Below are 14,132 nucleotides of genomic sequence, written 5' to 3'. Positions count from 1 at the left end.
AAAATATATGAATGCTGCTTGAAAAAAAGTAACTCAAGTGGTTTTTCTAGAGACGATAATATTATCAATATTTAGACAAAATGTGAACAAGCTCACACAGCTCGATGGCGGGTTGAAGAAAACACTGTGCAAATAATGCCTACAAGGCCAACGTATACACTACTACAGCGGTGGATACGGATTACGTAAAATATATGAATGCTGCTTGAAAAAAGTGACTCCGGTGTTTTTTCTGGAGACGGTAATATTATGGATATTTAGACAGAATGGGAACAAGGTCACACAGCTCGATGGCGGGTTGAAGAAAACAGTGTGCAAATAATGCCTACAAGGCCAACGTATACACTACTACAGCGGTGGATACGGATTACGTAAAATATATGAATGCTGCTTGAAAAAAGTGACTCCGGTGTTTTTTCTGGAGACGGTAATATTATGGATATTTAGACAGAATGGGAACAAGGTCACACAGCTCGATGGCGGTTGAAGAAAACAGTGTGCAAATAATGCCTACAAGGCCAACGTATACACTACTACAGCGGTGGATACGGATTACGTAAAATATATGAATGCTGCTTGAAAAAAGTGACTCCGGTGTTTTTCTGGAGACGGTAATATTATGGATATTTAGACAGAATGGGAACAAGGTCACACAGCTCGATGGCGGGTTGAAGAAAACAGTGTGCAAATAATGCCTACAAGGCCAACGTATACACTACTACAGCGGTGGATACGGATTACGTAAAATATATTATGGCTGCTTGAAAAAAGTGACTCCGGTGTTTTTTCTGGAGACGGTAATATTATGGATATTTAGACAGAATGTGAACAAGGTCACACAGCTCGATGGCGGGTTGAAGAAAACAGTGTGCAAATAATGCCTACAGGGCAAATAATGCCTAAAAGGTCAACTTATACACTACTACAGCGGTAGTAAAATAAAAAAAGTAAAATAAAAAAAAAATGAATATTAAAAAAAAAAAATTAAAGTTGGTGCTGCTGAACTACTAGGAGCAGCAGATTAGCACACCAGTCCCACTCCCCAACACTGCTAGACTAATAGCACTGGGCTCTTATAGTAGTAGTAGTAGTAGTAGTAGTAAAACAACAAAAAAATAAATAAAAGCAGTCCTTACAAGGACTACTGTTATTGCAGCAGTCAGCAGATGAGATCAGAAGCAGGACAGCTGCCCACTGCAGCTACATACAGAGCACTGCAGTAGAAGGTAGATTACTAGCCAGCAAAGCTACCTAAGCTTAAATGTCCCTCAAACCCCTGCAGACTTCTGTCCCTCCAATAACAGAGCAGTATCAAAACGATTACTAGCCAGCAAACTTTCAACTGTCCCTGAAATCACTAACAGGCAGCAGCTCTCTCCCTACACTATCTCTTCAGCACACACAGGCAGAGTGAAAAAACGCTGCAGGGCTTCGGTTTTTATAGGGAAGGGGAGTGGTCCAGGGGAGAGCTTCCTGATTGGCTGCCATGTACCTGCTGGTCTGGGGTGAGAGGGCAAAAAAAAGCGCCAACAATGGCGAACCCAAAATGGCGAACGTCGCGCGACGTTCGCGAACTTCCGGCGAGCGCGAACACCCGATGTTCGCGCGAACAAGTTCGCCGGCGAACAGTTCGCGACATCTCTAGTAATAACACCCCACCTAGATAAGATAAATACCCCAGACTGTCCATATCATATTAACTGTTACATTAAAGGTGAAGCTCCCTTTTATAACAGCCCAGACATGTGCAGCCAAAAACCAGAGACAGACACAAGTGTCCCTAACGTCAGTGCTCAGCAGTCGTTTCCCACAGTGCTCATGTTGGCATCCCTATCTCCCGCCCGCCATCAAACAGTGGATCCAGTGATGCAAGTGAGTCGGCGGAACCTTGACAAAAGCATCGGGCACAAAACGTCTTCTATCTGCGCACAATATGGAGTCATTAACAGCGAGCTCTGAGCTGTAACGTTATAACTCACTTTTGTCATCCCTCCTGTACAAAAGCCCAAGCCCCAATTCTAACAAGTGCCTGGGATTTCCTGGGAACTAAAGCCTTGCACCTCGGTGCTGAAGGTCACTGACACAATGGCTAACAAAAGCATGTAGAATTTCACTATTTATTCATAAAAATCCAAAGCCCATTCTTGGGAGAGTCGGGATCTGCTAATAATTGGGCTTATTATTCTGTCTCCCCGGGGCTAATCTCTGAGCCAGCAGTTCATACTTCTGCGCTTTAGTGTCTGACTGTCACTATTAACATTTAAATAGCCGTGGGGAGGGAGAACAGCTCCCGTCTGCTAAATCAGCCATTCTAACTGTCATGCAAACAGGGCACTCAGGGCTCAGAATCCCAAAAAAGAAATAATTTCTCATTATTACACCTCCAATGTAAAAAAAAAAACTATTTGCAACCACCTCTGCCCAGTCCCACAGTCACTTCTGGGGAGAAGAGAGGAATATTCAGGCATATATATAATAATATATAATAATATAATACACAATAGCCATGAATATCTTGTAAATTATATCATTTTTGTTACATGGCTCACTAAAACTTGTGTATTATTATAAATAAAGTACCCCTTGTTGGCAAATATGAGGATATTAGAAGTTACCTTGGAGTTCAATGACCTATGTAAAAGCACTCGGCCTTCAGCCTCGCAACTTCTTGGTGACATATAATATCCTTAAAATTTACAATAGGGGGTACTTTATTCACTATATATATATATATATATATATATATATATATATATATATATATATATATATATATATATATATATATATATATATATATATATAATTTTAGCCAAAGAGATATTGTCTCAGCTTCTACTTGTAGCCGGGACCTGTTCGTCATGCCAATATAAATGCCATTGATAAAGAGGGTTTACTTTCCCTTGATTTTCATTTTGTGGAGCTGACCTCCAGTTTGGAATTTTAGCGGCTATCTGGTTGTCCGGGTCTTGCTTAGCTTAGCAACCAAGCAGTGGTTTGAACGAGAGCCTGGAATACGAATAGGAGAGGGAATGAATAGAAAGATAAGGAATGAAAAGCAATAATAATAAAATTGCAGCCTCACAGAGCAGATGTTTTTGGCTGCCTGGGTCAGTGACCCCCATTTGAAAGCTGCAAGGAGACAGAAAAAGATGGAAAATCTTTAAAAAACTATAAAAAAAAACATAATAAGGACCAATTGCATAGTTGCTAGAAATAAGACATTCTATAACATATTAAAGTTTAACTTAAAGGTGAATCACCCCTTTAAGGCAGTGCTAAAAACACATCATTTGTGCGTCCATTTTTTTTTTGCACTTTGGCACTTTTTATGATTTAACCCTACAATAGGAGAGAATGGCTAATTCCAAGCAAATTTTCAATTGGTCTTCAAATTTTCTTTCTTTTTTATATTTTTTTTAAATTATTTGCTTTTTTCTTCTGACTCTTTCAAGTTTCAAATGGGGGTCACTGACCCCATCTAAAAAAACAAATGCTCTGTAAGGCTACAAATGTATTGTTATTGCTACTTTTTATTCCTCCTCTTTCTATTCAGGCCTCTCCTATTCATATTCCAGTCCCTTATTCACATCAATGCATGGTTGCTAGGGGAATTTGGACCATATCAACCTATTTGTTGAAATTACAAACTGGAGAGCTGCTGAATAAAAAGCTAAATAACTCAAAAACCCCAAATAATAAAAAATGAAAAACAATTATAATTTGTCTCTGAATATCATACATCATACTAACAGTTAATTTAAAGGTGAACAATCCCTTTTATTGCCACAAGCAACAGCTCCAACTGCCAGCTAGCTCCCCCATCTCTTTTCCAGCAGAATGGAAACATTCAAACTAACCAGGAACCGTTTAACGATTCCCCCTTCCCAGTTATCTCATGCACAGAGCATCTGGCCTTAGTCACTCTGTCTGTCTTACTAATTGCTCACAGCTCGGCCTCCTATTGAAGGGCTTTGGCTGACTAATCCTGCTCTGCATTGAAATTTAATTCTATAACATAGTAAAAGTTAGCTGCAATGTGAACCACCCCTTTAAGTAGGGTTTCCACCTTTCTGGAAAAAAATACCGGCCGATATATTTATCTTTTTCCCTATTAATAACATTGGAATCAACCATCATTTTTACCAGAAGGGCCCCATATTGACAGGGAAAGTTCTGCAGGTAGGTGGGCACTGTAGAGTATTTAGGGCTTACTAATGTAATACAAAAGAAGGAGGTCAAGGCCTGTTTGGTTCCAAGGCAGCAGAAGCCTGGGCCCCACAGAGAAGTTGAAAAGCTCCATTGCTACTTGCTCATTGTTAAGGAAGAAGGACCCCATTAATGAGGGATGGAGAGAGGATTCTGTGTATATGTCTTTAATTCCTGTGGAAAAATCCATCCCAACAAGCTTGGAGCCTTAACATCATGTTAAACAGGTTTCCCAGTGAGTAATCCACTGAACTCCGGCTGCCTGGGTGATTTATTGCTTCACTTAAGCAATCAGGTCCATAAAGCAAAGAAATAATAATAATAAAAAAAAAACATGGCCCCAAAACCAGGCTGCAAACGTAGTAAAAAATGCCAAGGTTCATAACATCAGGGAGACACAGTGACCAGATTGTGGTTTCATCCTCACTAGGACGTGCAAGGCCAACAATCAGACTGTGCATCTAATAAATCCATTAAAGCTGGAGGTATGTGCACAGCCCACGCCTCTGACACACTAACCCCTTGTTATGTCTAAGAATAAAGGGCAATTTGCCTTTTGGCGAAAGCTTCTGTAGCAAGACAAACAAGTACACAGGGTATTGGTTCCATGAAGTATTAAGAAGTAAATACAGAATTGTTTCTCTCTTACATTGTTTTTTATAACAATGATCATGTTTGCTCTGCTTGCAGTTTCAGTCTCGCATAAAACTCTACTGTTTTGGTTTGGCCACAACCTTTATAATCTTGTCCGAGAGCCCACCTATACTCCACAGTAGGGTCAACCAGTCAGAGGTTCTGGTCAGTCCACTGCAATAAGACTAAATCAAGTCATACACATCAAGATGACCCATTTCTTTGACTAAGTTGCCAAATTAGTGGATCTTTGCTCACTATTGTGCTCTCGGCCAGGAAACTGATCACACGTGGGACCCATGCTAAGTGGTGACTAAAGGGATTTTCTGCCCAGCCTGCTGAACAGAGAAATAGGGTTATGGAAGAGGGTAAGTTTCCAATATGTACAATGAAACATGTATTGAGGAAGGACTGTTGAACTGAGTGGTCTAATCTATAGATCTATGTTTGGGGGTCGGGAGGTCCAGAGAGCTTCATGGAGAGGAGAAGAGTGGGGATTCCCAATTCCGAGAAAAACACTTCATTCCATATTCTGGCCTTTCCCATTTTCACTAAAGTTTAAGAAAGTCTTAATTCTACAAGCCCAAGATCATTTTTAAATGCTTGGCATGAAGCAAGGTAGTGTTTATCTGGCTGCTGTACTATGGACCATACCAAATAAACACTAATACAATCAGGTGGACCATGCCAAATGAAAACCATTACAGTAAGGCACGACCATGCCAAACAAACAGCAGTATAGATAGGATGTGAGCAAGTGAGCACTGATATTGTCAGAATGGACCATACCAAATGAATATGGATATAGTCACAATGGACCATACCAAATAAACACTAATACAGTCAGGTGGACCATGCCAAATGAAAACCATTACAGTAAGGCAAGACCATGCCAAACAAACAGCAGTATAGATAGGATGTGCCATACCAAGTGAGCACTGATATTGTCAGAATGGACAATACCAAATAAACACTGATATTGTCAGAATGGACCATACCAAATGAATATGGATATAGTCAGGATGGACCAAACCAAATGAATACTGATATAGTCAGGATGGACCAAACCAAATGAAAACTAATATAGTCAGGATGGACCATACCAAATAAACCCTGATATAGTCAGGATGGACCATACCAAATGAAAACAAATATAGTCAGAATGGACCAGACCAAATAAAAACCGATATAGTTAGGATGGATCATACCAAATGAACACTGATATTGTCAGAATGGACCATACCAAATGAATACTGATATAGTCACAATGGACCATACCAAATAAACCCTGATATAGTCAGGATGGACTTTACCAAAGTAATAGCAATGGACCATACCAAATAGGTTGGACCATGCCAAACGAACACTGATATTGTAAGAATGGACCATACCAAATGAATACTGATATAGTCAGGATGGACCAAACCAAATGAATACTGATATAGTCAGGATGGACCAAACCAAATGAAAACTAATATAGTCAGGATGGACCATACCAAATAAACCCTGATATAGTCAGGATGGACCATACCAAATGAAAACAAATATAGTCAGAACGGACCAGACCAAATAAAAACCGATATAGTTAGGATGGACCATACCAAATGAACACTGATATTGTCAGAATGGACCATACCAAATGAATACTGATATAGTCACAATGGACCATGCCAAATAAACTCTGATATAGTCAGGATGGACCTTACCAAAGTAATAGCAGTAATGTTAAACTGGGCCATAGCAAATGAAAAAGCTTATTCATGCGCCATACATACAGAAACAGCTTTATGTGCTCTTTTAAAATCACTTACTGGATTTTGGTGCCAGAATGTATTTCCGTTCTGGTACATTATTAGTCCCCTGCAAGGGAACAAAGTGTGTGTTCCCATTAAAGGCATGAATTGGTACTCACGGAAGGTTTGTTTGTACAGTGTCATTATTATAGTTCTGCATTCATACTTTCCTTTTGTATTTACGTACAGTGAAATCCTTAAAGGAGAACTGTCATAGCAATACAAACTCCACTTCTCTGCAGTAGATGTTTAACAAATAAAGCTTCACATATAATGTTTTAAAAGACATTTAAAGACCTATTGATTAGTTAGAGAAGCTCAATTTTATTACCATCCCCCGCCCCCCATTTTCTATTGCTCGTCTGTCCTGAGAAAACCAAGACTTTTTTGCCACAAAAAATCTGCAAAAAAGTAAGCTGTATAGAATGCCACTTTCTGCTCTATATACAGAAAGTTCCATTGTAAGGTAGACTTCTCCTTTAAGAGGAATTCATGGTCATGATGGGGTAAATGTTTGCGGCTGTTTGAGGACACATCTCCTAAAGCTCCGTCTCATTAAAGGATAAGTAGATTATGGACATGCTCTGTATCTTAAGCACAGGTTTGAATGTTAAGCAGTGACTCAGTGAGGACGCTGGGAGTTCAGAGATGGTAGTTGAAGGGTTGTACACCCTACATTTACAGATAAATATATCCATCGCTTATAACAGAATGAAATAATGCATAAGATGGATTTTTACAAAGAAAATTGTGTTGCCCTTTAAAGTTCAGGGGGTGACAGAAAATCTCCTTTCTACCCTGAAACTCTCTGGTGATGTCAATTTAAGGCAGATCAAGATGTAGTCAATGGGGATAAATATAATGCACAATGGCACCTCTAGTTCACCAGTAAAAGTAGGAGCAGTTGCATTTGTAGAACTTTGTTGACTCCTGTATCGACACAAACTATCCGCAATCCAAATCTGGTAGAGTTGGACAGATAAGCCTATAGGGATAGGACCACCTTGGGTCATGGAAGGAGTGTGGGGTTTTGAGTTCCTCACAGGTTCCTGGTGTCCAATCATTGGCCCAAGCGGCAACGGTCCACAAAATAGCATTGCCAAGTCATACAGTATATGCCTAAAACATGTTGAGTATGATAAGCCCAAATTGGCCAAGTCGAGTGCTCCACTGATTGTCCCATGACCAGACATAAGTTATAGGTACATATAGGTGATATAAATATATATATCCCATGGCCAGATACTAATATAGTGATATAGTAATAATCCTTTCCATGCCAGTGAGCCGGCTCATGCTCCAAATGATCTAGTGGTTAAACTAACGTTGCTCTTCAACATTGGTGCCATCACCCTAGAAGACAATTGGCCAGACTGATTGTTCTGCATGCACATAGACTAGAGTGCAGCTCAGCCTGGAATCTGAGCATAATATTGTGCCAAGTGTGGAAGAATTTCTCATGCAGGTGACAGTTTTATATATGCAATGTGCCACTTACCCGCCTGCCATATGCTTCTTCTCAGTGCCGCGCCTGATTAATGTGCCATTAGCAATGGGAACTGGGATTCAGGATACATAAGACCATGTTTTCTTTAAAAAAAACAAGTTCCCCCAGGACATCAGTCTCAAGGGGTGACCTGTGCACAGTGTCTGCATAACTTAAAGGCAAAATCCACCCAAAAACTGTTTGTTGCACAATGTAAGAAAATATACTTCTCCACATGAAAATGATCCAATGTGAAATTGCAATTGAAAGAGATATTTGTCTGCCCTTTTCTGTTCCCTGGTTCTGACTCTTGAAGCAATGTAGCAGCAGTCAGTCTTCCCCAGCATTCTGCGTTATACAGATTATACTGCTCTACTGTCACTAGTGAGTGAGTTACAGGGAATTGGAAACAGAAAATGTCAGGGCAGCCACAGGGGCTGAAATCCAACAGAGATAAAAAAGGAGAGAAATAGAATTAATTAAAGAGATAAATAATAAGAGAGGAAGGAATCCGGGCTCACCTCTCCAGTGATACCTCCGAGCCAATTCATAGGCACGACAGAGTCTGCTGCTGCTTTTATGCTTCTGGCACATCCTCCCATTCTACCACTCCCACTCTTAAGTAAATAAGCCAAGTTAAATGCCTATTCTGTAGCTGTGAATGACTTGCACAAAGCTGCCCATCTGAATGGAGAAGAGAAAGGAACCTGGCGGTGTGCGGGGCCCTCGGTGCTCAGACAGAGGAACAAAAATAAAGGAAGTTCTATAGCACCCAGGGAAGATGCTCCCCCCACCCAAAAGGTTTCTCAAGTTCATGTTAGTGCAGAAAGGTTTTTTCTTATTCCTTCTCTTTACTTTCTGTTCTACTATATCTCCTACTATCATAAAAGTGCCAAACAGGGCCCCTGATTATCTGAGTAGTTGTAGTTGCACTGGGTTCCTCTCATGGTGCCTCCCAATATGGCTGCAGTTATATAAAGAAATGATGCTGATCACTGACTAATTCATTTCAGGTTAGGGAAGCAGCTCCCAAACTGTGGGGCTGCCTCATCTAGAGAGGATCAAAACACTTGGCCAAAAGGTAAATAGGGTGAAAAATGCCAATTTGCCCTTATAGACCTGGAGAGAATACTGCCCCCCAATGTTTCTATATATCTGTAACCTTGTTATGAGCTAAGGGGGCCCAGTCTGAAGGCCAGTTAGGGGGAGATTTGGGGTGAGTGTTTATTTGTACCCTGGGTATCCCTGGAACTATAGCAGGGTGACTGTTACCCCAATGTTTCTATATATCTGTAACCTTGTTATGAGCTAAGGGGGCCCAGTCTGAAGGCCAGTTAGGGGGAGATTTGGGGTGAGTGTTTATTTGTACCCTGGGTACCCCTGGAACTATAGCAGGGTGACTGTTACCCCAATGTTTCTATATATCTGTAACCTTGTTATGAGCTAAGGGGGCCCAGCCTGAAGGTCAGTTAGGGGGAGATTTGGGGTGAGAGTTTATTTGTGCCCTGGGTACCCCTGGAACTATAGCAGGGGGACTGTTACCCCAATGTTTCTATATATCTGTAACCTTGTTATGAGCTAAGGGGGCCCAGTCTGAAGGCCAGTTAGGGGGAGATTTGGGGTGAGTGATTATTTGTACCCTGGGTACCCCTGGAACTATAGCAGGGTGACTGTTACCCCAATGTTTCTATATATCTGTAACCTTGTTATGAGCTAAGAGGGCCCAGTCTGAAGGCCAGTTAGGGGGAGATTTGGGGTGAGTGATTATTTGTGCCCTGGGTACCCCTGGAACTATAGCAGGGTGACACCCCAATGTTTCTATATATCTGTAACCTTATTATGAGCTAAGAAGGCCCAGTCTGAAGGCTAGTTGGGGGGAGATTTGGGGTGAGTTATTATTTGTGCCCTGGGTACCCCTGGAACTATAGCAGGGTGACACCCCAATGTTTCTATATATCTGTAACCTTGTTATGAGCTAAGAGGGCCCAGTCTGAAGGCCAGTTGTGGGGAGATTTGGGGTGAGTGATTATTTGTGCCCTGGGTACCCCTGGAACTATAAAAGGTCATTATTGTATCTGGAACTGCCTGTGGATCAGCACTAGGCCAAGAGTGAACAGTCTTTGCCAATAACACTCCCTTTGTTAAATGATATTATCTCATTGCCAGTTGTTATTTTGACTGGAGCCCCACAGTGCAGGAATCCTAAACTATAAACTGCAGAAACATGGAAAAGAACTACAAGACAAGTGATACAAATACATGACTATGTGACACAATACAAGGAGGCGACCCCTAGCATTTCACCCCCCCCAGCACTGCGCCTCCCACAGCACATGGATATAGGGAATTCCATATAGGAACCAGAGGAACAGTTAGAGGCAAGAGGAGGAACTACATGGGGTACAGGTAAGAAAATGAGTTTAGATCTTGAGATTGCTAATGTCTAAGCCACAGAATTGATGCAACAATGGCACCAACCAGCTTCAGATGAAAGGCCCATGGGGTTACACCTTATCCTCCCACATCTGAGCATTGGCAGCAGGGAGGGAAGAGATTTATTGTTGTAACAAGTCAATACAAATGTAAGTTCTTGTTTTACATCAGAGCGAGGAACAAGAGTATTGATACAAGGGGACCGCACCTAATCTGCACCTCTTTGTTATAGGTGGGGACCGACATTTCTCTGATGGAAGGCAATTTGCACAGCGCCAGCATCAATTCTATAAATATATATAAATAATAGTGTGACTGAAGGATTAAGGTATACGGGTGTAATGTAGTAATAGGTGCAGTCAATGCTACCGCTGATTGGTTGCTGTGGGTTACTATATTGCCTCTTCCTAATAGATTATAAGCTCTTTTGGGCAGGACCTCATCCCAATTCAGTATTGAAAACTCCAGCATTGATTTATTTATTTCCACTGTCCAATTTATTTTTGTGTTCATGTCTTGTAAACACTGAGTACAATGCTGCTGCTATATAGATAAAGACTAAAGGGCAGAGGAAAGTCAAACTCTCTCCTTTAGGGTCTGGCCACACGGGAATATTCGGGGAAATTAGTCGCCAGGCGACAATTCTCCTCTACTTTGCGCAACTAATCTCCCTGATCTGCCTTCTGCCAGCTAAAATAAAAATCGCCTGGGGGCAGACACTCGGAGCACTTCGTTTTCCGAAGTCGCCTGTAATTGCCTCACAAGGAAACTTCAGGCGACTTCAGAAAATGAAGCGCGCCAAGTGCCTACCCCCAGGCGATTTTCAATTTGGTTCGGGGAGAATAGTCGCCGCGAAAAAGAGTAGATTTGTCGCCTGGTGACTAATCTCCCCAAATCTGCCCGTGTGGCCAGACCCTTAGGGCAGAGGCACAGGGTCAGATTTGGGAGATTAGTCGCTCGGCAACAAATCTCCTCTTCTTTGCGGCGACTAATCTCCCCAAACTGCCTTCCCCTGACTTCCCGCTGGCTAGAATGCAAGATGGCACTCTGAGCGAGTTGTTTTCCGAAGTTCAGGCAACTTCCGAAAATGAAGCAATCCGGGTGCCATCCCACCGCTGATTTACATTCTAGCTGGCGGGAAGGCAGTTCGAGGAGATTAGTCGCCCTGAAGAAAAGGAGTTTTGTTGCTTGGCGACTAATGTCCCCGAATTTGACCATGTGTCTCTGCCCTTAAAGGGATCCTGTCATGGAAAAAAATTATTTTCCAAAACACATCAGATAATAGTAATACTACAGCAGAATTCTGCACTGAAATCCATTTCTCAAAAGAGCAAACAGATTTTTTTATATTAAATTTTTAAATCTGACATGGGGCTAGACATATTGTCAATTTCCCAGCTGTCCCCAGTCATGTGACTTGTGCCTGCACTTTAGGAGAAAAATGCTTTCTGGCAGGCTGCTTTTTTTCCTTCTCAATGTAACTGCATGTGTCTCAGTGGGACATGGGTTTTTACTATTGAGTGTTGTTCTTAGATCTACCAGGCAGCTGTTATCTTGTGTTAGGGAGCTGCTATCTGGTTACCTTCCTGTTGTTCTTTTGTTTGGCTGCTGGGGGGAAAGGGAGGGGGTGATATCACTCCAACTTGCAGTACAGCAGTAAAGAGTGATTGAAGTTTATCAGAGCACAAGTCACATGACTTGGGGCAGCTGGGAAATTGACAAAATGTCTAGCCCCATGTCAGATTTCAAAATTGAATATAAAAAAATCTGTTTGCTCTTTTGAGAAATGAATTTCAGTGCAGAATTCTGCTGGAGCAACACTATTAACTGATTCATTTTGAGAAAAAAATTTTTTTCCCATGACAGTATCCCTTTAAGGAATGTATTTACCCCTACTTCAGGCAACTTCAGAAAACGAAGCGCCGCGAGTGCCATCCCGCTAACGATTTTTTATTATAGCTGACGGGAAGGTAGGGGAAGGCAGTTTGGGGAGATTATCGACATGAAAAAGAGGAGATTTGTCACAGGGGGCGACTAATCTCCCCCAATCTGCCCGTGTGCCCTTACCCTAAGGAATGTATTTACCCCTCAGAGACAAATAGACCACGGCTTCTGATTGCTCTTTCGGGATCATTTATAAATAATAAATAGCAATTATGGGACTAAAAGAGACTAATGGAGTTGTGTCTCTTCAGTAGCCATTTTACTTTGTGTTCACTTGCACATTCATTCTCAACACCCCTTAGTTCATAAAGCCCTAAGGGCTCGAACTGGACTTGTTATCTTTTGTAGAAACATAAACTAATAATTGTAGACAACAATTCCTAATTAATTACCTTGTTTAACATTCCACACCGTCCTTGTGGCTGGGGTAGTTATTGGTGATGACTTTATTATTTAAAGGGTAATCTCCTTTCCAAAGACTGTTATCCCCAACAAGAGGCAATAAGATACAGGGTAGGTAATAATTCTTTCAGAAAACAATTCAGACAAAGCTGGTCAATTTATTTAGAATCACTACAAGGAGTAGACAGAGGAAGTAACTACTACGTTGATATGGTGTATAACCTGTTCACAATACTGCTTTTGTTCTTATCTACCATATTTGAATCCTGGTTACACAGTTATTGTGATATTGTAGAGTACAGAGATAGTTGAAAAGTAACAGGTCATAGATTTTTCATACCTAAGTTTTTGTCATAAAAACCTTATTGCCATTTTTGACTATAAAATGTTATTTTTCCCTTGAAACTATGCATATGTATCTTGTCAGATTTCTGCTTGTCTATGGCAAATTTAATAAAAAGAGTTTGAAAATAAAAATTATTATCCCACTGTTACTATAGGCACCATCTCCTCCCTACTATACCTGCTATCCCAGTCACACTCCCTTCCCAGAGACTATTATCCACTGTTACTATAGGCACCAACTCTCCCTACTATACCTGCTATCCCACAGTCACACTCCCTTCCCAGAGACTATTATCCACTGTTACTATAGGCACCATCTCTCCCTACTATACCTGCTATCCCACAGTCACACTCCCTTCCCAGAGACTATTATCCCACTGTTACTATAGACACCATCTCTCCCTACTATACCTGCTATCCCACAGTCACACTCCCTTCCCAGAGACTATTATCCACTGTTACTATAGGAACCATCTCTCCCTACTATACCTGCTATCCCACAGTCACAGTTCCTTCCCAGAGACTATTATCCCACTGTTACTATAGGCACCATCTCTCCCTACTATACCTGCTATCCCACAGTCACACTCCCTTCCCAGAGACTATTATCCACTGTTACTATAGACACCATCTCTCCCTACTATACCTGCTATCCCACAGTCACACTCCCTTTTGAGAGACTATTATCCACTGTTACTATAGACACCATCTCTCCCTACTATACCTGCTATCCCACAGTCACACTCCCTTCCCAGAGACTATTATCCACTGTTACTATAGACAACATCTCTCCCTACTATACCTGCTATCCCACAGTCACACTCCCTTCCCAGAGACAATTATCCACTGTTACTATAGGCTCCATCTCTCCCTACTATACCTGCTAT

General features: G+C 41.4%; 1 protein-coding gene across 3 annotated transcripts in view; it reads right to left on the bottom strand.

The window, feature by feature from the left end:
* The window catches only part of fam167a.L (family with sequence similarity 167 member A L homeolog), a 76,560-nt gene that overhangs the window by 27,251 nt on the left and 35,177 nt on the right, over positions 1-14,132 (bottom strand). The window contains exon 1 of one of the 3 annotated variants that reach the window (XM_018264104.2): positions 8,643-8,737. The exons of the other annotated variants lie outside the window; for them this stretch is intronic. The gene's annotated coding sequence lies outside the window, so the exon portion shown is untranslated. Of the gene's footprint in view, positions 1-8,642; positions 8,738-14,132 lie in introns of those variants that run through there. 3 annotated transcript variants of the gene reach the window in all.

This window comes from Xenopus laevis, chromosome 5L (assembly GCF_017654675.1).
Source record: "Xenopus laevis strain J_2021 chromosome 5L, Xenopus_laevis_v10.1, whole genome shotgun sequence".
Classification (NCBI taxonomy): domain Eukaryota; kingdom Metazoa; phylum Chordata; class Amphibia; order Anura; family Pipidae; genus Xenopus; species Xenopus laevis.
The sequence above is the reverse complement of the archived record's forward strand: the minus strand, read 5'-3'. Positions and strand labels throughout refer to the sequence as shown.